This window comes from Protopterus annectens, chromosome 10.part0, assembly GCF_019279795.1.
Source record: "Protopterus annectens isolate FY-2018-M chromosome 10.part0, PAN1.0, whole genome shotgun sequence".
In the NCBI taxonomy this organism is placed as follows: domain Eukaryota; kingdom Metazoa; phylum Chordata; order Ceratodontiformes; family Protopteridae; genus Protopterus; species Protopterus annectens.
The window spans coordinates 1,604,473,571-1,604,500,358 of NC_056744.1; positions in this window are offsets into that span (position 1 = coordinate 1,604,473,571).

The following is a 26,788-nucleotide window of genomic DNA, read 5'->3' on the forward strand; positions in this document are numbered from 1 at the left end:
AGCTTTCAATGGAAGTTTCCCATTTAAACCTTTACCTGTATCTGCCCTTAGCCTATTTATCCACCTAGTGTCTGTGACATATCAAATTCTCTATATCCCCACCACGTTCATTTAATTCAATCTGCTCTATTGCCAAAAACCTAAAAGTATGGGAGGAGTCAAATGCCATAATATGTTTTGAGAACGCATTGGTAATACTTCCAATTCTAATGTTATAGAGATGTTCCCTGATCCTGTCACTAAATCTACGATTCGTCTTCCCAACATAAAACATAGAACATATATTACATACAAATAACTATATGGAACAAAGGTGGAGGCAAGCACCAGGAATTCAAAGTCCAAAAAGAGCAGTTTATTAAAACAACAATATGGTGCTTCCCTCCACCTTTGTTCCATATAGTTATTTGTTGAATTTGAAGGTGGGATTCTCCAGTTTTTGGATTTTGTTTATATATTACATACAACTAAATAAACTATAGTCTCTGAATTACAATCAGATCTAGCTCTAAATTTAAATATCTTATCAGTATCTGGGTGTCTAAATAGTCCCATAGAATCTAAATATATATGTATATATATATATATATATATATATATATATATATATATATATATATATATATAGTTTACATTGAAAACCTTGAAACTACATCAGTCGACTGGCATGTGGTCGAATGGCAGTTTTCAAGTCGGCAGAATATTGAACCAAAATGTTTTGACTATGCTACAGCAAATGGGTAGTGTAGTTCAAGTATTTGGGCTTGACATTGTGCAGGGAGTTCGCGGTTCAGTAAGGAGCAGAGAATTAGCTCATTTTCTCACTGTAGTGTGATCTCAGAGTTGGTATATTTAATTTGCAGTGGGCGTGGGGGGCGAAGCCTCCCTACACAATAGTAGAATTAACATACCATTGACTGTAGGGTGTAATGGTATGTTAATGTGCATAGCAGGAGGTGAGTGATGTCACCTCCTGCTATGTCGAATACATTGAACTACGAATGCTGATGTAATCATTTTCGCCTTGGTTGCTGTTTCAAAATTCCGAATTCAGCATTTCAGGTTGAGGTTCTGAATGGTCAACTGAAGCAAATTTAAAATTTCAATAGTAAACCTATATGTATATGTGTGTATATATATATATATATATATATATATATATATATATATATATATATATATATATATATATATATATATATATATATGTCTGTGTGTGTGTGTGTGTGTATGTGTGTGTGTCTCTGTCTGTGTGTGTGTGTGTGTGTGTGTGTGTGTGTGTGTGTGTGTGTGTGTATGTGTGTGTGTGTGTGTGTGTGTGTGTGTGTGTGTGTGTGTGTGTGTGTGTAGATATCTCTTAACCTCTGTCTTGACCAAATATGCTGTCTTCAAAGCCTGTCCCAGAAATATTCTCCAAAACACATTGTATAGCTAAGAATTCTCCAGACTGAATGCATGTTTTTTTTTCTCTAAATCAATAGTGAGCATAATGTAATGATACCAGCCATGCCCACATATGCAGCAACAACAAAGGCATGCTTATATACAAAACATATAAATAAAAACAAGTACTGTAGCCAAAAGCTACCAATAAACACCTTACATTTCACACATTGAAAGATACATTTGAAAAATTAGGTTAATTCTCTGACATACCCTCATAAGCAATCTATCCCCACCAGAAATAACCCTGCATGTTTCAAAATAAAGACAGGCATTTTCAAACAATAACATTTTAGTTGCTAGAGTACAGAAGAGCTCCTCTAATACTGACTTAGTAGAAAGGCGTAGACAGATTCAAAACCCAGAAGCAGCATTAAACCCTTGTCTCTGTACCTTCGGTAACTTTATAACCCATGTCTAGTTTAATGAACAGTAGAATGCCATTACATAAATGGTCCAGCCTATAGATAGCAGCACATAACTTCTCAGTTAATGTTTACCTTCAACACCTCCAAGACATTTGCTTACCTAAATTCTGATTTTTCCATGATTAATTACCACTATCCAGCCCTTTGCCACCCAAACCCGAAAGGGACCACTAGAATCCCACTAAAATTAATTTACTCATAATAACCTCTTATTACGGAGGAGTGCAAAAAGACTGCAGTACAATTCAGAAACAATTCTTCTGTTCTCCCCTTAATGCAATCTGATCATTGTATGGTACAATATTAGCACATAGGAGAACTGATAAAATTCTCTCCCTTCTGTCAGTTTTTTTATCTTCTCGTGAAAACTATCTCTCAGGCCATAAACCTTGTATCTTCCCTATTTGTTCTCCATGCTTTTCATTAAATATTACATGCTAATTTCCTAATCTATGACACAGTCCTCTGTTCAGAGTTTCTTTTTCCACCCATTTCCACTGTTTATCTATTCTCCTCTTAACCCTGCCACTAACGGCATTTCAGCTCTTACCTTCCCTCTCCATCCTACATTATCCTTATCCACTCCAAACAGATACGGCATCCAACAGCTTCTCATTCCAGAAGTCATTGTTCAATATCCCACTAATGTTTTCCATAAGTCTGCTACACACACACACACACACACACACACGCACACACGCGCACACGCGCACACACGCACACGCACGCACGCACACACGCACACACGCACGCACGCACACACGTTCACTATATATGTTTATTGTTGGTATCCAGTTCCCTACATCCCCATTATCTAATACCCCCACCCAAGCCTTCTGTTCTAATCAATTTAAGCATCTTATATCACCTGAGCAGGAGTCTTATATGCGGATCACACACTCACTCCACCTTTCTCAACTTTCTCACTACTGTTCAGCTTTCCTCCTAGACATTTACCAGAGCCCATACATTTTTGAATCCATTTGTTTCTCAGCCTCTTGCAACTTTTGTCAGCTACACATCTGCTTGTATTCCTATATGTTGTGTCTATCCTGCCATTTTCTGCTTGTAGCCATTGTTGTTTGACTCAGTACATGTTTCTACATCTTACTGCATGTCTGTTAGCCCACACCTGCAGGCATGAATGGTTTAACTGTGATCACCCTGCTTACATCCTTTTCCAGCTCCAGTCACTGACCGACCAGTGATAGATGGAAGTAGTACACAGTCACTCTCCTACTAGTGGTCCTCAGCGCAATGCTATCCTAAACAGGTGCAAAACTGTGGATGCTGTGTTGATACACAACATGGGCTTGTAGTAATAGCAGCTCTGTTAGCTTGCATACAATGCTGTAGTGTCTTTCAGTATACTTCCCAGTGGGACAGACAGTGGCTGTATCATATGCCATAGGGGATCCCCCCCAGCAACAGTCAGCCACATGCATTAGGAGTAGGTCTGCACATTCTCCTGCCCAGGTCTATGGCCATACACACAGGTATGCTAACATGCAGATGAAGTCTCTTCTTGTACTTGTATTCTGTGATCCAGTGCCTCGTGAACTAATACTGAGCATCTATCCAACAACAGTGCAGTCATTTGTAATATATCATGCCTTATACTAATACCTGTTTTCCACACTTTCACACAGCAGGAGTGCATTTCATATCACATGGAATTTGTTGCATGGGTGTGCGCGCGCGCACACACACACACACACACACGCACACGCACACGCACACATGCACACACGCACACACGCACACACACACACACACACACACACACTTCCTCCATTTACATACTTTCACATCCTTGCAGTGGTTGCAACTAAACTATTTAAGATGTGTTATATCATTAGCCATGTCAGAGTTTGCACTGATGGTAAATGCTACCATGACTTCTGTGATTTTACAAAACTTTGCTTTCTTTGCACTGACACTCAAGCAGTCATCTTAAATATGAATAAATACAGGCAAAAGTGTAAAATGCAGTTTGTACTGTAGAACCATACCAAAAGGCAGATGACTTAATTTGGCTTTCATGCCATCTGCAAAAGTTTTGCCTCCAAGAAGCTACAATGGGAAATAATATAGTTGATGTCCACAGCAAACCTCTCCTCCCTCAAACACTGTGTTGCCTCACAGGATAACATCTGCACTGTCAGCCATAAAAACACACGTTTCAGGCAAAAGCAAGTTATGTTTTCCCAGCACTTGGTTCAGAATGTACACATGCAGGAACCTTTTCATCTGAATATATCCTGAATGCAACATTACATCAGAACTCAGGCTTCCTGGTACAAAAAGTGCTGTTAAGTAAAAATGGGTGTTAGTTTGTGCTTTGTCTCAAAATACAGTTTGAAGGTAAACGTAAAGAATAAGCATCATAAAGTAATTTCCAAATTGACACATCCTGAAGTGGCTGGAAATATTTAACCCGAAGGCAGTTTATCTTTATTGTATTGTCCAAATATGTAATACCAGGTAATCCAAAGTGTACACTATAAATATTTAAACCACCATCAGTTCTTCGATGAGCTGAGAGCTGATTGACTAACAGTAATGCTGCCATGAAATTCCTGCCAGCCAAATTATTTTATTGGAACTCAAATATAAACAGGGATGTGGCACTCAGTTTTTTTTTTTTACTTTGACAATGACTTTTTCAATTACTTATTCATATCTGCTCCTCTCCTCTGAAATTCATATTGTGTGTTGAGGTGAATGCAAGTAAAAAACAAAAAAAAAACTTCTCAGAATTTTGTAGAAGAATAAAAAAAAAATCACAAAACAGTAAAACATGTGGTTGCGAGTTCAACAGTAGCAACAGACTGCCTATGTATGCATTTTTACCACCAGTTTTCACCATGCATTGGTAGTACTAACTGAATAGACCAATGAACTGCACATTAATATTTTTACCCTGTTTAATATATTGCTAAACTACTTTGTGTTATACATTTTCTTTGTTCTACTATTTCTGTTTTAGCTATTGGTTGCTTGAAGCATTTGTTTTTTTGTTTAAACTTCCGGTGGTGGTCCACTTTAAGTAAATAAACAGCTTCTCGTTAGGCATTATTCCAGGTTTTCTTCACTGAAATTGATGAGCTGAAAGTTTGTAACATGTAAATCAAGTTTCACGGTGTTAATTGTAAAATGTGTTTCCTGTGTATTCTATACTCCCCCTTCCCAAGGCATTATTTTATTATTCATGTTGTATTTTAGAGGTAGTTGGACTAGGCCTAACAGCATTTTATCAGTCATGATGTGTTGTAGAGGGTCCACTATGTAATCCCAAAATACTGAAATCCTGAATTTCAGTATTTCAAAATGACATAGCCGAAAACACTAAATACAAAACCCGCAGAAGCGTGAAATTCAAAAACCCGAACTCAGAGATGTTGAATTAGCGCTTCTGGTGGTGCGGTGTGTGAATGGATGGGTGGAAGTTTAGGTAAGTATGTATGTATGTATGTATGTGTAAGTGTGTTGGTTAGGGGCTTTAGTGTGTGTCAGTGTGTATTTGTGACTGTGATGTGTGTGTGAGGGACTGTAAAATGTGTGGGTATGCGATTGCTTTGTGTGTCTGTTTGTGCGATCTCTGAGTTAAAATATTTAAGTAGGGGTGGTGTGTAGTGTAGGATTATATATTTGATTGTGGGGGGAAGTTGTGTGTATGTGTATGTGTGTGCGCTGTATGTGTAGTGTACGTTCGGGATTTTAAATTTCGCGATTTAGTATTTTCGTAGTATTTTTGGCTATGTAACTTCGAAATACTGAAATTTGGGATTTCGGTATTTCGGGATTACATAGTGGACCCATTGCAGAAGAACAAAACATCATTAGTTGCATATATAGTCATGTGACATCAGTATCCAAGAATAAATGCATAAATGAAAGTGCATATGATCCACAGGCAGCAACAGACTGTGTAAATATACAGGTTATAACTGCATTTGTTCGTAGTTCCATAGGTTGCCTAGACAAGTAATGGCTGATAATTGCTTTTTAAGAGTCTATGCAGATTGTCCAAGTAATATTTGTAGAGCTGCAGCATTCTGCAGCCATGTAACAAGATGACATTAGCTGGAAATGAGAAGCTTTTTATGGTTTAGGTTCTTTCATGAAGGAAGGGACTAAATTACAAATTTTAGATGCAGGAAAAGAGGCCAGATTTATACAAGTAAAGTTGTTGTAGGGTTCTCCAGGCTGGGTGGGGAGTTGGAAGGTGTGTGTGTGTGTGTGTGTGTGTGTGTGTGTGTGTGTGTGTGTGTGTGTGTGTGTGTGTGTGTGTGTGTGTGTGTGTGTGTGTGTGTGTGTGTGTGTGTGTGTGTGTGTGTGTGTGTGTGTGTGTGTGTGTGTGTGTGTGTGTGTGTGTGTGTGTGTGTGTGTGTGTGTGTGTGTGTGTGTGTGTGTGTGTGTGTGTGTGTGTGTGTGTGTGTGTGTGTGTGTGTGTGTGTGTGTGTCGTAATGGGTAAGGTGCCTACCTTAGAAACACAAGATGCAGGGTTTGATTCTCACAGGGGGTAATTGGCTAGACAAAATAGCCCACGAGGACAGTTAGCCTAGTACTAATCTATGAATATATATTTATATATACATATCAGATTCTAAAAATATGGAAGACAATAGCACTTCCTTCTGCAAGGTAAAACAAAAGGAGGCTAATAACAATGTCTTCTGCAAGGTGAGGCAGTGATGTATTCAATGTAGGTTCCAGACCAGGCTGCCGTAGACAGTAATTTGCCAAGTGAAGAGCCTTTTTCTTGCAGAGCAGCATGGACCTTAGCTTTTGAGGAGTCATAGTGAGTCCCTGTCACTTTAGCTACGCAAAAATCTGCAATACATTAGTGACTTCTTCTTTTTCTTTCGGCTTTTCCCGGTTAGGGGTTGCCACAGCGGATCATCTGTCCGCTCATGATTGGCAGTGGAGTTTTATAGTCATTAGTGACTAATGACCTTTTAATAGTCTTCTTTTCCCTGCCTGAGTTCTACAAGACTAAGTCATCAGAACAGAGGGATGTCTTAATTTTCCATAAGAGCAAGGTGGTGGTAGTGTTCAAAATGCAAATGAATGAAGGCTCTCACACTGATTGGGGAACTGCAAATTTTGTTGACAGTTGACTATTCGGGAATCCCAGATTCTTTGGATAATTTTTTGATAGGTTATCACCAGCACTGACCCTGTAAGTTCTGTTTTGCAAATAATCCTGAAGCTAGTAAACATTACTGGGTGCAAACTATGGTTTAACAACTCAAATAGGTGGTATCGGAAATAGAATCAAATGTTTTACTTAAGTAAAGATAGGCAGCACCAGTGATGAAGCCATGTTTTCATGAGGATAAACAGTGCTGTATGGGTACTATGCCTCTGTCTGAAGCCATGTTGTTTTTCTAAAATAAGACCATAGTACAGTCTTCCAGATACTTTAGTTGTGAGGAGACTTCTCTTTCAATACTTTTAGCTATGTATGAGAGCAGGGAGATAAGACTGGTATGGTGACAGGTAGTGCTTTGGGATTCCTTCAGGGGCTGAAACATCAGTGGCACATTTAAAGAGAGCAGGCAACATACCTGCTTGTATGACGTATTAATGATATGCTGCATATCAATAAACATATTGCAAGTCCTGAAGAATTTGAGGTGCAAGCCATCTGAACTAGTTTGCACATGGCTAGGTATGTTTCTGAGCCATTCATTTAACTGTGGTAGTGTTACAGCATTGAATGGGAATAATGTAAACTAGTCCAGTATGTCTCATGATGGACATGTGGTGGGCTTAGGTGATGGGATAAAGGGTCAGGGTGGAACTGACAATTATTGTCCAAACTATTTCCAGTGCCAGAACACAGCTTTGGTTCTTGTTGTTGGCATTTAGCTGTGTAATAGTGTCATGCTGGGTTCAACCCGTTGTGCTGTCTGTCTCCAGAATATCATTGGGTGCTGATATAATGCAGCATGTCTTTAAATTAGATAAGTAGCCCCAGCTGTTTTTGATTAAGACTTTGCAGTCGTTCCTTAATGAGCAGCATTATGCCCACAACAAATGACTGAGAGATTTGTAAGCATGCTTCCTTTTCATAATAACATGGTGGAATTTCTAGACAAACATGGAGGGTCTCTTGTTTTTTGGGGGTAGTGTTTTTTTTGAAGATGAAGTGGCATGTTTAAAAACTGCTGTAATCTGTCATTTCCATCAGTTACAGAGGATCACTTGTGTGCTGAAGTGCAAGTAACAAAGGCAGTTGTCTATTTTATTTGAAAGAGTGTGTTGTGATTGTGTGTCCTCTGATCTTGAAACAGTTAAGAGAGAAGTGTACTCCTACAGTATAAGTGACCACTGCGGAGAGCATTGTGAACGTTGCTAAGCCTTTCCAGAGAATAAGTTAGAACCCAGTTAGTAATGGAGTATTTTCCAAGCTGCACATTTGTCTTGCAGGGTGGTCTGTAAGCTGGACTGTCAGAATGTATTGCACAGTGCCACATTTGCCCTATTATCAGATAAAGACTGAAATATCTGAAAATTATGGCAGTATGTCTTTTGAGTTGTTGTAGGGTAGCAGATGCTACTGATGTGATAGATGGGAAAGGAATGTAAACAAACCATCACAAAGGTTGATATTACTCCCATTAAAGAGGTCTGAATCAGTGGTGGAGATGGCTAGATAAGGGTTTAAGAACTAGACAGGAGATTGTTTTGGGAAAATAAGGACTCCCTCTCCTATACCTGGTTCAAGTCTTTAACTCTGAAAAAGTCATAAGTCACTCCTTGTATCAGCAGGAACAATGTCAAATGGTGTTAATCCTAATTCAAAAAGAAATATCTATATATTTGTATCTATATCTACGCGCATATGTGTGTGTGTGTGTGTGTGTGTGTGTGTGTGTGTATGTGTGTATATGTGTGTATATATATATATATATATATATATATATATATATATATATATATATATATATATATATATATATATATGGGTCTAGGACATTTCACCGAAAGCACAATTCATCAAAACACATTTCACTGAAAGTTGTATATGGCCTTGTCCCCACTGTAGTGTGACCCTGGAGTTGGAATATATAGTAGGGGGGTGTTAAGTATATATCATGTTTGGAAAAGAGTAATATATTGAGTTTGCAAGTATCCATGTATATACACCCCCCTTACTATATATACTAACTCCAGGAATGCAATACATTGGGGACAAGGCCATATACAACTTTCAGTGAGATGTGTTTCGGTGAATTGAGTTTTGGTGAATTGAGCTTTCAGTGAAAAGTGCACACTAATTTGACTTTCGGTGAAATGTCCTAGACCTATATATATATATATATATATATATATATATATATATATATATATATATATATATATATATATATATATATATATATATCTTACCATTACCCTGTGTATACCTGAAACAGTCCAAGGGTTTGGGTGTGAAGTGGGATATTTCAGGGGCTTAGTTAGCCTCTCCCACATGCAACATTACAGTTCTCAGCTAATTGATTATAAGTGATGTGCAATGTTTGCAAATAAAATATGTTAATTTGGTTTATTTAAATTTATTTAAATGTATAATTGCCTATGTCATAAGTGATAATTTTATAAAGATGTTTCTTGTTTAAAAAAAAAAAAAGTAGCATCCACTGCAGGAACCAATCAAACACTGGAAAATATTTTTGAAAGTGACTTCAGCATTTTATTTAGAGTTTCAGTTTGCTTGGGATTAGGACTTGCACCAGATTTGAAAGCAGAAGTATTTCTTCTTGCCTGTTAGGTTCTTATTCCAGTACAGTGCTAGTCCAAGTTTCTAATGATATCTGTAGATCAGATAAACATTTTACTCCACCTCAAAGGAGTGCGTGCGTGTGTGTGTGTGTGTGTGTGTGCGCGTGTGTGTGTGGGCACGCTTCTATGTCTGCACGTTCATGTCCGTGTGTTCATGTGCATGTCATCTGTTGAACCCTATCATTAAATTGTGCTTGTGATGACATCCTAAACCAATAACATGATGCGTTGAAGCAAGGAAGTTTTAATTTGAGAGAAGTTTCAGATCTTTGTTGCAGTAATCAGCACGGGATGATTGTGTCTCTTTTATGAAATACGTTAGATGCGTAACTGCATACCTTATTGGGTTAAGATGAAAAGCATCAACTCAGCTATCTGCTGATCAGAGTTTGATTTTACCAGCTGCACCTCTAGGCTGTATGACTCTGAAGAAGTTGGTTGTCTAAACAAAGTCATCTGAATCATCACTAAAAAAATACACAGATTAACAAAGATGACAAAATGAAAGATGAAAACAGTGAATGTAGAGAAGAATACTTAAGTCCAAAAACACAAGTCTTAGATTCAGGATATGTTGCAAAAATTATATGCTTCCCATGCCATTCAGCTCTGTCAGTTATGTTCTTGCAATCCAGGAAAAGCTGCTTGCATCCATTTTGAGTCAGTTTGTTCCGAGCTGTGGAAATAATTTACAATTAATTGAAGCAATATTATTTATATACATTTTACCACTGTTTTAAGCCTTTCATCTCCCTGTTAATAACTCCCATGTTTATCCTGCCCTCCTATCTTCTGTTCCCCTTTGAAATTGGACACTCTGGCACAAATACCTGTTCTATGGACTGCTATACAGTGAAAAGTGTATCTGTCTGGTTTGCTTATTTGGTTACACATACACACTCTATCTATCTATCTATCTATCTATCTATCTATCTATCTATCTATCTATCTATCTATCTGTCTATCTATCTATCTATCTATCTATCTATCTATCTATCTATCTATCTATCTATCTATCTATCTATCTATCTATCTATCTGTCTATCTATCTATCTATCTATCTATCTATCTATCTATCTATCTATCTATCTATCTATCTATCCATCTATCCATCTATCCATCTCTATCTATCTATCTATCTATCTATCTATCTATCTATCTATCTATCTATCTATCTATCTATCTATCCATCTGTTAGTGTGCATGTGAGCTCACACACACACAGACACACACACACATGCATACATGCACACATACCCATACACATACACATTTAGGGATATCTTCATGGTGGGGAATATTGTTTTTGTATCTTTGGTACCTGACAGCAATCCATAAGCCTCGCATTTCAAATTTTTCAACACATGGCTGAATTGTGAACTTTAAAGTCTTATTTCTCCTCTAAAGGTATTTGGGGAAAAAGAATGCTGCTATGAAACTGACTGATCTACTGTAGAACATTAGTGAAGCAAAACATGGGAAAAATTAGCTCAGAGTTTGGCATAATGCTTTAAATACTAGATAGGTGACTGATAGGTTACTCTCAGGAGATGTGTAGTGAGTCTGTTAGATATGATATAGAAGGATTTTTGCTGTACACCTAAGGCACGCAAATCTCCAAAGAGATAAAGTAGTGCACAGAAGAGAAGACTTTAGAAAAAAAAGGGTGAAACCTGGAGGGGAAGATTTATGATTCCAGTCCATTGCAGGAACAGGAGTTTTTTTCTTTCTCTTTGCATGAGTCACCCTCCCCTTATCAGCATGAGTACGCACCATCCACAGATAATTGTAATAGGCTATTTCAGCACACAGTGCTGAGTTGAGAGCTGCCATAGTGCATTTTGAGTCTTCTAGTTGCTGCCTCTGTAAGGAAAATTCCATGCCGCATCTCACAAGCCCTGTAATACCTAGACTGCGAAATGAACCTAGGTTGGAGATGGCTTACATGAAGGTCTTACCCCTGCACAGTCAATCCAACCCCACTTTACAAATGTGACCTGCTGATGTAGCAACAGCAAATCTGGGGTGCCAGAAACACAGCTTTAGGAGCAGTTTAAGGGCACACAGAAACGTCAGGCAAGGTTGGGGGGGAGCAACATTGACAGAGCTCTGGGAGCAGCAGTCAACATAACATGGGAAAGAGAGGGATAGGCAAGAGTCCAGGCCTGTTGTGCTAACTTCAGATGTGACGTTAAGTTAGAAACACAGGTGCAGCTTCTTAAAACTGTCTGTATAGCCAGAAGTGTGAGCTTAGTTTTGGCATACTTACTTTATGATGCATGTGATGGGAGAAGGGAACACTGGTAGAAAGCACTGTGATATTCACTGTATGGCTGATGTATTACATTTCCTGTTCCCAGCTTGAAATACAGTCCATGTTCCTTCCTTCATTCATGAAGCTTGAACTCGTGTGTAATATGTGTGTGTGTCTGTATATATGCATTATATGGTTTACCATCATATTGCTTATGTACACAATATAGCAATAACCCATGCCTGGGTGTGGGTAATGCTGGATTTACCCATGGTTGGCGTGGTTTGGTCCCGAGGGCGAAGCCTGAGGGGCCAAACAAAGCCAACCGTGGGTAAATACAGCATTACCCACACCCAGAAGTGGGTTATTGCTATTATACCATGACATTATTTAAGAAAAGAAACTATTACTTTTCTTAAATAATGGCATAGTATAATGCCTGTTTACTGCCCTTCCGCAGATGTCTGGCATCCGCGGCAGTTCTGATGTACTGCGCGCCTGCGCAGTACATCAGAGTTGTAAACAGCGGAGAAAGCAAGATCTCCGTTGCTTTTTATTTAAGCTATGTTAAATGGGTTTAACATAGCGAGACAGCTTTAAAATAAGCAACGGAGATGTCCGTTGCTTATTTTAAACTGTCTCGCCATGTTAAACCCATTTAACATAGCGAACAGTAAAAAGCAATGGAGATCTTGCTTTCTCCGTTGCTTTTTAAAACCTGTCGCTATGTTAAATGGGTTTAGCATAGCGAGACAGCTTTAAAATAAGCAACGGAGATCTCCGTTGCTTATTTTAAAGTTGTCTCGCTATGTTAAACCCATTTAATATAGCGAGACAGTGTTTTAAAAGTAGAGTTATACTAATGGAAAAAAGTCCGGGCGACCAGACCTTTTTCCATTAGTATAACTCGATTTACAATGTGCACGCTGGCCAATCAGCGTGCACGTTTTGGGGGGGGGGGTCATGGTATAATATTGAATAACATATACTTGAACGCATGAACTTGAAATGCTGAAATGTAGTCCCTTCATTTTTTTTTAATAAATGTTAGCGAACAAATAGAATCATTTGAGCGTGAGAAGTTGATGTTGTGAAGTCTGTTGAATGGAGATCGCGGTATGGTGAGGATCGGGAAAATTTGCCTTTTTCCTCACTGTAGTGCGATCTTGGAGTTGGCATTATATAATTTGCAGGGAATGTGGGGGTGCAGGGGGCTTGCCCCCTTGCGCAAATATAAAAAAGGTAGTGAGGTGCGTCTGCTGCTGTATTTATGATTACACACTTGGTGGTTTTGGGCTGTGTGAATATTTCACACTAATATGGAAAGACAAAAAATAGCAAATGTCGAGTGCCATATTTTGTTACATTCAACATTTTTTTCCATTCAGTACAGTGAAATGCGGCAACTAACATTGGCTTTTTTCTTAAAATATGGTTGGTGTTTTAGAAAAACTAAACTGCATTTTATATATATCACACCACAAAATCCAGCAATAAGCAGAAGAACCACAGGAAAAGGCCAATGTCCAAAAAAGTACCAAAATTATTTAATAAAAAAGACACACAAAACTGCAATAACGTAATAATATCTCCTCTAGTGCTTCGGCTGTAAGCCTTTTACAGAGTACAAACAATTTCCAACACCACAGCTTATTTATACATCACTCAATAATTGATGCACCCTATTAAGATTAATTATAATTAATTAAACCAATTTAAAATTTTAAGGAGATATTTCACAAAAAATATCTCCAATTACATTCTCTATTCATGCCCTTAGGTACCAATGTATCAAATTTTAAAATAAATACAGATTCTTTTCTTCTCAACTCATTTTTGATACTATTAACACCTTTATCAAGAAAATGTATTTGTTCTAGAACTGTTACTCTAAAACCAGTAAAACCACCTTTATGTATACAATGAAAATGTGACGCAACTGGACTTACTTCATTGTTCTTATTTATATCTTTTTTATATCTCTTTTATGTTCTTTTATTCTAGTTGCTAAATTTCTTTTAGTTTCCCCGATATAGAATTTCTCACAGCGGCATGTTATACAATAAATAACTCCCTCACTATTACAATTAAAATTATTTTTGTACTTGGAATTTTTTTCCATTAATAACTGGAAAAGTATCTGTTACATATTTACATACCGTATTTCCTCACCACAAGGAAAAGTTCCTACAGTTTTTATACTAACAACCATAGGAGATGTTGGCAAAACAAATCTGCCATGCACCAAAACGTCTCTTAAATTCCTATCCCTCTGAAATTCTTAACTGTTTACCTCTCAGAAAACTTAATCTGTCATTTTTTTCCAACATTTCCCAATAACATCTGATCAATTCTATTAATTGATTAGTAAATACTGTAAATTTTATAACAAAAAACAAAAACTTATCTTGATCTATTTCTTTTTCTAAATTTCTAGGTCTTGCCCATACATTCATAGGCTTAGAAAGATCTTTAACTCCATCATACCCTAGAATTTTATTTTTTGTTTCATTAATTAACGTTAGACTATAGCCCCTCTAAAAACATCCTTGCAGTTTTTTTCTATTTCTTCCTTACATTCATTTCTATTGCTACACAATCTTTGTACCCTTAAAAAGTCCCCTTTTGGAACACACTCTGTTATATGGGAGAATAGAGTCAAAATTCTCAAATTTTCTATGAATTTTTGTTTTAACAAGACCCTCACTTTTACCTTCCAGTACCATATCCAAATTTTCTGCATTTATATATATATATATATATATATATATATATATATATATATATATATATATATACATATATATATATATATATATATATATATATATATACAGATATATATATATATATATATATATATATATATATATATATATATATATATATATGGGTCTACTTCATTTGATCGAAAGACCATTTGACCTAAACCCATTTGATCGAAATTTTATTTGATCAAAAATCAGTATTCAAGGCAAATAACAGGGATTTGTCCCCCTCCACAATGTCGTGCGACCCTGGAGTTGGTATATATAGTTAGGGGGGTGGGGGCACAGCCCCCCACATTGGGGGGTGTGGTGGGCGAAGCCACCCACCTATATTCGTTTAAAATCTGTACTTTTTGTTTTATTTTCTTCTTTTAAAGGAAACTAGGTGGGGGGTTTTGCACCCCACACCCCCCAACTATATATAACAACTCCAGGGTTGCACGACATTGGGGGAGGGGGACAAACCCCAGTTTTATGCCTTGAATACTGATTTTCGATCAAATGAAATTTTGATCAAATGGGTTTAGGTCAAATGGTCTTTCGATCAAATGAAGTAGACCCATATATATATATATATATATATATATATATATATATATATATATATATATATACACATATATATATATATATTGATATAGATATATTCACACACACACACACACACACACACACACACACACACACACACACACACACACACACACACACACACACACACACACATATATATATATTCACATTTATTTATATTTATACAGAGACATTGTTATATCTAATAATAATCTGATCATATATATTTTATACATTGATTTATGGTTATGGTGTAGGTTATGCAGCAATATACTTCCTCCTGTTTTGTTTGATCATGATGGTGAGAATGATTACTCTGGTCTGGCTGAGTTAGCATTTGTGATAGTGGTATAATATGAAACAATTAACCACAACTGAAAACAAAATATATTTTTTGAATGAGCCACAGTTCAGAATATTAGAAGCAGCAAACTTTATGTTAACTACAGTAATAAAATAAAGTCTGCTGCCTGTAATATTACAAGTCTTGCTAACCCTACTTTACTTTTGCTATCTTTTACACTTTGTGCTCCATCTCTTCACTGTTTCACTCTCTTTTTCTTCTCACTCTTTCCATCCCTTCCTACTGTCCCCTGTACTGTGCACTTATATTATTATTGCTGCTATTAATTCATTGCTATCTTCACATATAATTGTGCTTGTATTCATAATATTTCTTGTTAACTCGCTTGTTTGCTGTCATTTATATTTGTCCAGGCTGAAACTAAAATTGGTTGGCTACACTTGTGCGCCATTTTAAGCCTAGCAAATTTCCCTTTTTGTGTTCAAATTATCTATCTCATTTGCTTAGAGATTGGCCTTACCCATTATGGCCGATAATTTTATATTACCCCTAACAGGAATAACTGGTATCATACGATAAATAATTTGAAGAGACCCATGCATGGGATAAAGTATTTAGGAGCTGCCTATGTCCATTCATAGTTCAGAGAGCAGTCCTTATATATGATATAACACATTATATATAAATATATATATTACGTAAATTAAAATGGGAAGGCAACAAATCAAATATACTGTGACAATGTGTGGAAACCTGAAAAAAATGCTTGTCCACGCCACCACCAGGGCAAACAATATTCAGTGGTCTGCAGGATGCAGCAGCCCACTGTAGAATGTAGCAGGCTGACAGGCCCCTTGACACACTGGGACACAGAGGCATGTTTGAAGAAGCTGGGATAGTTGGTGCTGACTTATGAGTGGATGGGGTTAGTTGGGTGAGTGAAGAAACAAAGAAAGGCTATTCCATAAATAACACCGGCAGCATGTAACTAGTAGTAGTGCAGACCTATAGTGGGGTACACAGACTTGTACAGCAAGAAAACAGTGAATGGTAGAAAAATCCTTTGGTTCACCCATTTAAGTTGCTTTGCCTGACTCCTTTCTTTTAATGAGACATTTGGTATAGATTCCTTAGTATGTACTAGGCTAGATGCCCTAGTGAACCATTTTAAGTCTATCCAATTCCCCTTTTGGTGCTTAAATTAACCTATCCTATGTGGTGTTAGAATGGCCTTACTCATCCTATGGCTGATAATTATATATTACCCCTAGTGACGATAACTGGGATCATACCACAGATAATGTGAGGGGACCCATGCATGGGATAAAGCATTTAGGAGTTATCTCTGTCCATTAGTATTTCATGGAGAAGACCTGGGATATATTTTCCATAGATCCAAGTTGCACTTGAATATGGACAGGGATGAGTTTTGTTTTATGTGGATGGGGAGTTTGTTCTAGTGCAGTGGTATCCTGTATGAGATATATCTCCTCCAAACCATTCTGTTGATGTTGCAGAAGAGGTTTAGATCCCTAGATGGAGTATTTCTGATACCATTTGCCTTCCTGATGTGCAGCAAATACATCAGTTCTGGGTCGGTGGATGTCTTGTATGCCAGACACAGGTCACCCGTTTGCAGTCTGTAGGATAAAGAGTATAGTGACAGAGCTTTGAGTTGTTCTGTGTAGGATATGTTGTTTAGGTCTTGTATCCATTTAGTAAGGTATTTCTGTGGGTGTTCCAATTGTTGCATGTGTTTGGACAGATACATGATAAAGGGGGCATTACATTCAATGACTAGCCTAATGAGGGCTAAGTAAAGGGGGGCAACTACATCCCTAGATCTAGACACAATCCCTTTGTAAGATGGTAAATATAGAAGGGCTTTCTTATAATAATGAACATATGGTCAAAAGTTGATCACTGTCCACATAAATTCATAAATCATGAACAATGGGGGTGAACTCTTAAAGGCATATTGTCTATGTTGTAGTTCCCTGGGGTAGATGACTTCCCAAATAATGCAATAATGCATTTTTTCCATATAGTTTCATTCCATGATTTTGTCACCAGTTATTTATTTGGGGCAAACCTTCCTGCAGGATGGCTAAGTCATCACAGGATTCAATGACAGCTCCTAGCTGGCAGTCATCAAACTTAGTCAGCCAGAGCCCTTTGGTACTGGCTTTTACTTCAGAAAAGTAGATGCCAAACAGGAGAAGTCCCAGCACAGAATCCTGGGGGACTCCACTGGTGACTGATCTCTTTGTGGAGGTAACTTACCCTATTTTGATTTCTCATGTCCTATTTGTGAGCCAGCTAGCAATCTAGCATGTGACATAGGAGTTTATTCCCAGTTTATTTAACTTTACTACTACTATGCCTGAGTGGGCAGTTGTGTCAAAATCGTTGGCCAGTTCGTAGTATGCAGGGTGTACCATTTTACTTTCATCCATTTATTTGGTACCTTTTCAAAAAAATCCACCAGGTTGAGTAAACATGACCTACCCTTGATGAACCCAAACTGAGACACGTCTAGTGTTTGGAGGTTCCCCATATCCTTATTGGTTAGTTCCATGGTAATTCTTTCCACAGCTTTGCATATGAGGCTGGTTGGACTTATGGGCCTGTAATTGCTTTGCTCTGTGGAAGATCCTCTCTTATGCAGGGGAATGACTGTAGCTGTTCTCCGTTTGCTTGGTAAAAAACCTGTACAGAGGCAGAGAGTGAACATTCATAAATTTGTGACAGTAATTTCCCTGGTGAGGTTGGGCTGATGTCCAGATGTCATTTAGTTGAGAGGTAGAGTAGCAAGTCCTTCCATGATTACAGACAAGGGCTACCTGTGTGACTCTTTGGCCTTAGTGGGATCAGATATCCTTTAATCTTCTTTATCTGGTGTTAGTTAGAGAGTCAATCAGGAGTGCTACTCCACAATTTTTGAAGTGTCACAAGTTTGGGTATATGGAATATGTCCTGAAGCTTTCAAAGCTGGCTAACTGTTATATCCACAATTAGGACCTCTGGACTACTCAACATGAAATCAAGATCTTGTTACCCATGGACCACCCACTTTGCCTATATGGCTACTTCTTCTGTACATGTCCATCAGGTCATTGGTCCTGATTTGAAACATGGCATGAGGTCTGTTTCTAACTACTCCCACTAACTTTCCTGTTTCTTTTACTATCCTATGTGGGGTCAGTCCTGGCACAGTTTTCACTCTAGCCAGACCTGCTATATTTCCAACCCGAAGATTTTGCTCCTTTTGATGATAGAGTCACAAGTTATTAATAATTTGCCTACCCCCCATTCCTCTCTGTCCAGTCCTGCTTGGACCCTGCCCTCCAGTGCTGAATCCCTTAATTGCTTTAACTTTTACATCAGTTATTGTCTCTTTCTGGCCAGTTTACTGGTCAGCCATCTTACATTCTTTTCCTTCCAATTCATATTATCTTTCCCTGTCCCTTGTCATTTTATCTTCTTGCTCTTTTTGCCCTTTTCTGGAGGTTCCAGTGTTCCTGTCTCAACCTTCTCTTCTAATACTGCCTCATTTCTCTTAGTCTCCCAATCTCCTCCTTACTAACTCCCTCCTTCCTACCCCTGCACCCTATTCCACTACTTTCCTGACTTTCTACAATTAAGCCTCCTAGTCTTTTAAACCCATTACCTCCTTTGTGCCCTGAATGCTCTTTACTTCCTATGTCTACTCCTTTCCCATGCCATTCTGTTTCATCCCTTCCTGCTAGTTTCTGTTTTGGCTGCTATAGGTCCTACCTTTGGACATCCACTAGCCCTGGCCACCTCCACTCACATACCACCTTTGTTTGATCTGCTAACCTCTTGTTCGGCTGCATCTTTCCTTAATACCCCACCTTGTATTCTTCTTATACCACCCCCCTGAGTTCTTGCATTTCCCATTCTATTCTTTTTATCTTTCTGCATGCAGCATAGCTTTATCTTCCCACTAGTTCCTGAACTGTATTGACAGTCCACACCTGTAACTCCTTGCCCCCTTGTCCTCACTCACATCAACCTCTAATACCTATATATTATGCTAGTAGTGCATGTCACTAATATTGAAAACGTACTGCTGAAAAGAGGTCTTACAGTATGTTGGGGGTTAATGCTTAGCTTGTTACCGCTCTGTGTTCTGTTCCTGCCTATGGATAATTATCCAACAGGCGCATGCCTGCCTGACATGCACTGTCTTAATTCTTAGTACTTTGATTTGCACTAATATGGACTGTTTTGGCTATGAGTGGAGCCTGCTTGTTGGGTCAGAATCTGAATGGAAACAGAAAGTAGTGCAACCTCTGCGAGTATGGCAGCTGCAAGGTCCCAAGAGAAACAGCAATCCAAACAAAGAGCAAGGACCAGCATACAAGGCACCTTTAAATAAACATGGAATACTTTAATAAAAGTATATTAGTTTTTTTAACAGACCGGTTTCGGCTAATTCAATACAGAGCCTTCATCAGTGATGAAGGCTCTGTATTGAATTAGCCGAAACCGGTCTGTTAAAAGAACTAATATACTTTTATTAAAGTATTCCATGTTTATTTAAAGATGCCTTGTATGCTGGTCCTCAGAATCTGAATGGGCCTATCTATGCAGTTCTGTTTATATTACATAGTTTTGCTGTCCTCCCTACTTTTTCTCCTTTCATGTAGGCAGGTTTTCAGTTCAGCACTGCCTATGTGTGAACAGCTACTTTGAGCATTTAAAAGTATCAGGAAGCCTCAAAAATGCAAACAAATGTACTGTGCTGAATATTGTTGCCAGAAGGGATTAAATATTTGATAAATAAATGCATTTTTCTTTTGTGAACGCTGGAAAGAAGCTGCTATAGCTGTTAAGTATTTCCAGGCCTGCTTGTGGTTAATAATTATGCCTAATTAATTAGAATTAAATAGAAAGGCTATAAAAGAGCTGCGCTTGAGTCACAGAGTGATTTGGTAGCAGATATAAAAAATATTTATTAAAGCAGTGGATTCCGAGAAATTTGTCAGTCTTAAACATAAATAAATGCATCTGGAGCATCAAAGTATGGGAACTGAGGATACTTGAGTACTGAGGGCTGCTGGAGCCATTTAAAAATGGATAGTACAGTGACACGTGGAGCCTTAACTTGAATGTCCAGAAAGACTGTGAACAGTATGGAGTACAAAAATGCTTGGTAGGAAGTACAAAATAAAGTCACAATGAAGTAAAACAGAATTTTTTGTTTGTTTTGCATTAATGTAATATACAACACTGACAGAACTGCTCTGACACAAGTGGAAGGTCTGAAAATAATTCTCCTGCTAATTTCCAAATGTTCTTATTGAATGTTATTGGGGGTCATTGTACAGGTCCATCTAAGACTTGATGGCTAGGATACAGGAAGTCATAGTTCATTTAACTGGGCAAAACAACTGGGAAGAAAGATTAGCTTGCTGATAAAAATAACTAGTCAAGGTGTGGGGAAAAGGCATTTATGGAAGTCTGTGGGCTGAAAATGGGGAAAATGCTGGTGTTCAAAAAATATCAAAGGGACATCTGACCTAGCTCCAGTGTCATGCTCACAGGTTATGGAAGGAGGCCCTTACACAGGAGACTAACGGGCAGGCATTGAGGATAGGAGGTGAGAGAGGAGGTGGTTTTAACTTGAAATATGGGTTTGCTGGAAGAAGGGAGGGTAATGGGGAGGTTATAAAATGGAAGGAACAGAAATGGTTATGTCATAAAAAACACAGCTGAAAGGGAGAGTGGTGAAGAAAATAAGGGGAGAGCCCGACCATTAGAGAAGGAGCATGGCATCCTCTGTTGACACTGGCAGCATGAGATTGAGTAGTGACTTGGGAAGTTGGAGGGGCTGATGGGGGGCAGAAGGCAAGAGTGGATGATGGCCAGCTTGCCTATCTCGGGGGGGGGGGGCATGAGTTTTTGCAGTGCAATGTTGCTCTGCTGTAGAGGCTGGACAGCAGTATTAGTGTCTTGCAGACATGCATGTGCACAACGAGAATGGTGGACATCAGCCTGTCATGGCCGGGGCCAATCTTGGGCACCTGCTTATGTAATTGCATGCCTCTTCTCTTGCAGATATTTTAGGCATTACAAAATGCAGTTAAGAGCTAATAATATGGGGCTAGGATGCCTCAGTCTTTAGAAGTGTTCTTTCTTTTTTTTAATTTCTCCAAGTCTTTTGGGTTTTGACAGGAATGGATCACATTCCTAAGTCAAAGTATGATTAAAGTTCATGAAATTAGTATTGTTTCAGTCTTTTATGTTAGCCAGAATTGCTCTTTGCAGCATCTGCAATCTGCCCAGTAATGACTACTTCTGCGATTCATATGGAGTTACATATATTGGTAACATATCTAAGCATGATTTAAATTCTTTTTTATAACACCTGCTGCTCCTACTACTATTGGAACTGTCTGGGTATCCTTCTTAGAAGTGTTCTGGATTGGAAGGTATTTGAGATGTTATAAAAGATGAACTTTAAAGGTGTTCACTGTTTCATTTCTCAAGTCTTTTGGGTTTCTAATACCATGAAATGAATGGACCCCATTCCTAAGTCAAACTAGGATTAAAAGTTCATGAAATTAGTATTGCTTCAGTCTTTCATGTTAGCCAAAAGTGCTCTTTGCAGCACCAGCAATGTGTCCAGAATTGACTCCTTCTGCAATTTGTACAATGTTACGTGTATTGTAAGCCACGGTGGTGCAGCGGTAGCGTTGTCACCTCACAGCAAGAGATTCTCCCATTCGATTCTCGGCTGGAGCGCCTTCTGTGTGTGAAGTCTGCATGTCCTCCCTGCGGTCGAGTGGCGTTCAAAAGACATGCTTGAATGGGCATGCCTTTGTTGAAGGTTGGGCACTGGACTGGCACCTCGGCACCATAAAAATATACTGCCAGTCATTAGTGGACCAGAGTTCCACTGTGGCGACCCCTAACCAGGAAAAGGCAAAAGAAGAAGAAGATCTAAATATGACTGTAAATTCTTCTATTTGAGACCTATTGCTCCTACAACTATGGAACTGTCTGGGTATCCTTCTTCCACATTGACCTTGTTTCTGCCTGCAAATCCTGTTTTTTATGATTTTGTCTGTCTCTGTACATAAGACACTGTAATCATAAGGTGTAGAAAGTTCAGTGATCAATGTTACTTCTGTCTTCTTTCGTGGACTGCTATATCTGGTTTTCTCGCATCTATTATTTGAACTGTTTGTAATGTGTGATCACATGTGACATAAACTTCATCATTTTCTATGATGCTTTGTGGCTTATGTTTCCAATGCTTCTCAGCTACTTCAGTATTGTAATGTTTGCATAATCCTCAGTGCAAAAGTCTTGACACATTATTATGCCTTTCAGTATACAGGCCCTCTGCCATTAATGTGTCACACCCAGCAACAAGATGTGTGACTGTTTCTACTTCTGTTTTACATAACTTGCATTTGTCTGTTTCTCCGACATGTTTAGTGGACTTTGTAAACCAATGTGTATGCAGTTCACTATCCTGGCTGCCGCTGCCAATATTAACCTTTCATCTTGTAGTTTAAAATTCACCTCTCCCTAACCATTCCTGTGCCAGATCCTGATTGACATGAGGTTGTTCTAGAAGTTTTCTGTACTTGCAACTGTATTTATTCCTTTTCCTCATTTCTTGCCTTCTCATTTGATCCTTAACCTTATATTTCTTTTGCTTTTTGGCACATTCAGTTGCTGCCTGATTTTTATCTACTTAAGGTCTGATTTCCATTCCCGCTTGACACCGATATGCTTCTGTTAAACTAAGCAGGGAAGTCATCTTAGACTTGTTCTCCTCATGTTTTACAACTTTCACTATGTTTAGATCTTGTGAGGTCAGCAGATATGTATGAAGTCCTACAATTGCAGATCTATATACGTAATCAATTTTGAGGAGGCCAATACCTCCTTCAGAAAAGGGGATATATCATCTTGATTGTCACAAAAGAAGATACTGCCAATGCAGCTGTCTGGAATTTTGTAAATAATTGTATGTCATTTGTGAATATCAACATGATTTATATAGAAGTGAGACAAAGAGAGATACTGCTAGCACAGTTGTCTGGAATTTTGTAAATGGTTATGTCTCATTTGTGAATGTCAACATGCTTCATGTAAGATGCTTGTGTTACAACCTTATTAGAACTGTATGTTATATGTATATCAAACTAGGTTTGTACAGACATGTGTATTGGAAAGGGTTTGTAAAGTACTGAGCTTAAAGATGTATCCACAGTGTACCCTACTGGAAAATAACAGAAATGTATATATACACTATTGTAACTGTTTAGATGTATATATTTTAACAATGGAAACTGGAACACCAGAGATTAACTTTAGAAAAATAGCTGAAATTAAATTACTTTATGGCCACATAATAAAAGGATGTTATCTTTCAGTTTTCAGTGCAGTAACAGACACAATGTCTAGAAATAGAGGTTTGCTGTATTGTCTTGGAAGTATTTTTATTATTTTATGACTTGCAGGAAATGCCTTAGATCTAAGAAAAGCCTTGTCTATGTATTTTCACAGGTAGATGCTAAATGCTACCAGCTGCATCAGTGGGGATTTTACCTGGGATAGGCAGATGACAAGACGTGATGTCATCCTGCAAGCTATCCCAGGAGTAATATTTGATATATTAATTTAAGAACTCTCTAAGAGAGACTGAGTATTCTGTATTTTTCTTTGACCTGACAACAGCTGAAAGACCCACTCACCACCTGCCTTGCTTGCTCTGTAAGTAATATATATAGTCAGGAATATGCCAAGGCTTAATTTAGATGTTTTTATTTATTTATTTATTTGAGACTGTCCTGAAGTGTTGCTTTAAATATCTCCTTTGATTTTGAACTCTGATGTTACTGTGATTATATACTGAGTATTTTCTTGTTCTTTTATTAATTATTATAAAATATATTTAAACATTTCATTGTGGTTGATATTTGTGAGACAAAATTTAATTCTGAGAGTACTTGGATATTTATTTTATTTATTTATTTATTTATTTATTTTATATTTGTTGACTGGTTTTGTCCGACTAGGCTACAAATGCCTGTTTTCAGTGGAGGCCCGAGGAGAAAAGCTCCAACAGAAAATAGAAATTTTACATATTAAATGCATATAGAAATAAATTCATCAGTGCCACAGATTACTGCATTACAGTGCCACACATTACATTCATCAGTACCACACATTATTGGATTACAGTGTCATACATTAAACTGTGGCAAGTGAAATACATTCATCAGAGGGATACATTCATAATTACATATTATATACATAATAGTGCAATAGTTACAGAGCTGAAACATTTTACTAGTTATGTTTGTACAGTGATGTACCAAGAAGAGAAGATAAAGTAGTAAGTTTGTTTATTGAAGGGAAGGAAGAGAGAAGAGAAGTAGAAGGTTATAGGGGAGTGTTTACGGGGGATAATTACATTGGCAAGTCCATTTTTCATGAAGGTATTTTTTGTAGCGGTTTTGAATTGATTGCGATGTTCAAGGGATCTTATACCTAGTGGTAGGCTATTCCAGGCCTTGGAAGGGTTAAAGCTATAGACTAGGTGACCCATTTTGGTCCTTGGTTTGTAGATTTTTAGTAGGCATTGTTCAGAACTGCGGAGTAATCTAGTGGGTAGGTAATGAGAGATTAGAGATTTATTTGGTGACACTGTGTAGGCTACTCCTAATAGCCTTGCTCTTGGTCAAACTACCATTTGTATTAACAGTAACATTACACAGTAAGATTGGACACCCTTTGTTAAGGGCCTTAAAGTAGCTGATAAGGAGCTGGCTGATGACAGTGATAACTACCTTATAGTCTGGGCAAAAGGGGGCATAGTTAGTAAACCTGTGCCAGCCTTCCCAGGTATATGTGTCTGTGTATAAATAAAACCTCAAAGTGTGTGTGTGTCAGCTACTTGGGCAGGGACATGAAGCTCTGGTTTGACAGAGAGGGTGCTGAGGTCTTGGCTTGGCCCCTCAGCTGAGATCTCAACTCTATAGCTGTGTTAATGGAGAGTCTTATTGGGGATCTTGAGAAAGTGGGAGAAACCAGCCCCCAACTGATTGTGGTCTCTGTGTGCTCTTAAGGGAAATTGCACTTGATGCAATGAGCTGCATCTGGAAATTCTGTTTGAATACTTGTCATCCTCCCAATGTACGTCCCTCACTGGTGCCAGTGGTGAGGATTGTGGCTCCTAGATTATTGGGCTAGTGGTGGGTCGTCAGATTGGTGTACATTGATTTTTGTAAATCATTTTATAAACATGAAGCATTTTTCTTCTTTTCTTATTTTTTTTTTTTATCCAAGTGACCTAATACCTTTTGGGGTCAGTCAATCATCTCAAAACTGTAAGAACAGGAAGAACAAATTGGTTAATAGCTTGGACTTTGTTCCTAGATGTCAAGGCTGTTTTCAGGATTAATTTAAGTCTTCTAAAATATTCCTTACTGAGTTTTATTTACATTTGTTCATGTTTTATTGTTGATCCTTCCCAAATATTTATACACTCCCTCTTGCTCAAGTTCTTTTATATCACATTCCTGTCCCAAACTGATGTTTTCTTGTTGCTGCAGCTTTTATGCTTTAAGGATTGCTTTTGCACATTTATCACAACCAAATAATATTCTTATATCATCTGAGAAAATTTTGACCATTTGCACTTGTGCTTTCAGTTCCTCATCTAATGAGCTATACAGTTTTAAATCATCCACAAAAAGAACATGAGTTTTGACCACTTGCACATGTGCTTTCAGTTCCTCATCTAATGAGCTATACAGTTTTAAATCATCCACAAAAAGAACATGAGTTTTGACCACTTGCACATGTGCTTTCAGTTCCTCATCTAATGAGCTATACAGTTTTAAATCATCCACAAAAAGAACATGAGTTTTGACCACTTGCACATGTGCTTTCAGTTCCTCATCTAATGAACTATATAGTTTTAAATCATCCACAAAAAGAACATGGGAAGTGTTTACACACTTTATTGTTTTCTGGGAGCCAAATTATAACCATGATATAATTTGGTAAGTAGATCCACTGGCAGATAAAGGTGAATGCAGACCAGTACCCTGGGTTGAATGAAAGTATTAATAATAAGTGTTTTCTAAAAAAAAATAAAAGACATAAGCTTAAGTATTAAGCAATTGTTATATTTTATGAAGTTATACGGTAATTTGTACAGTCACGTTTTCA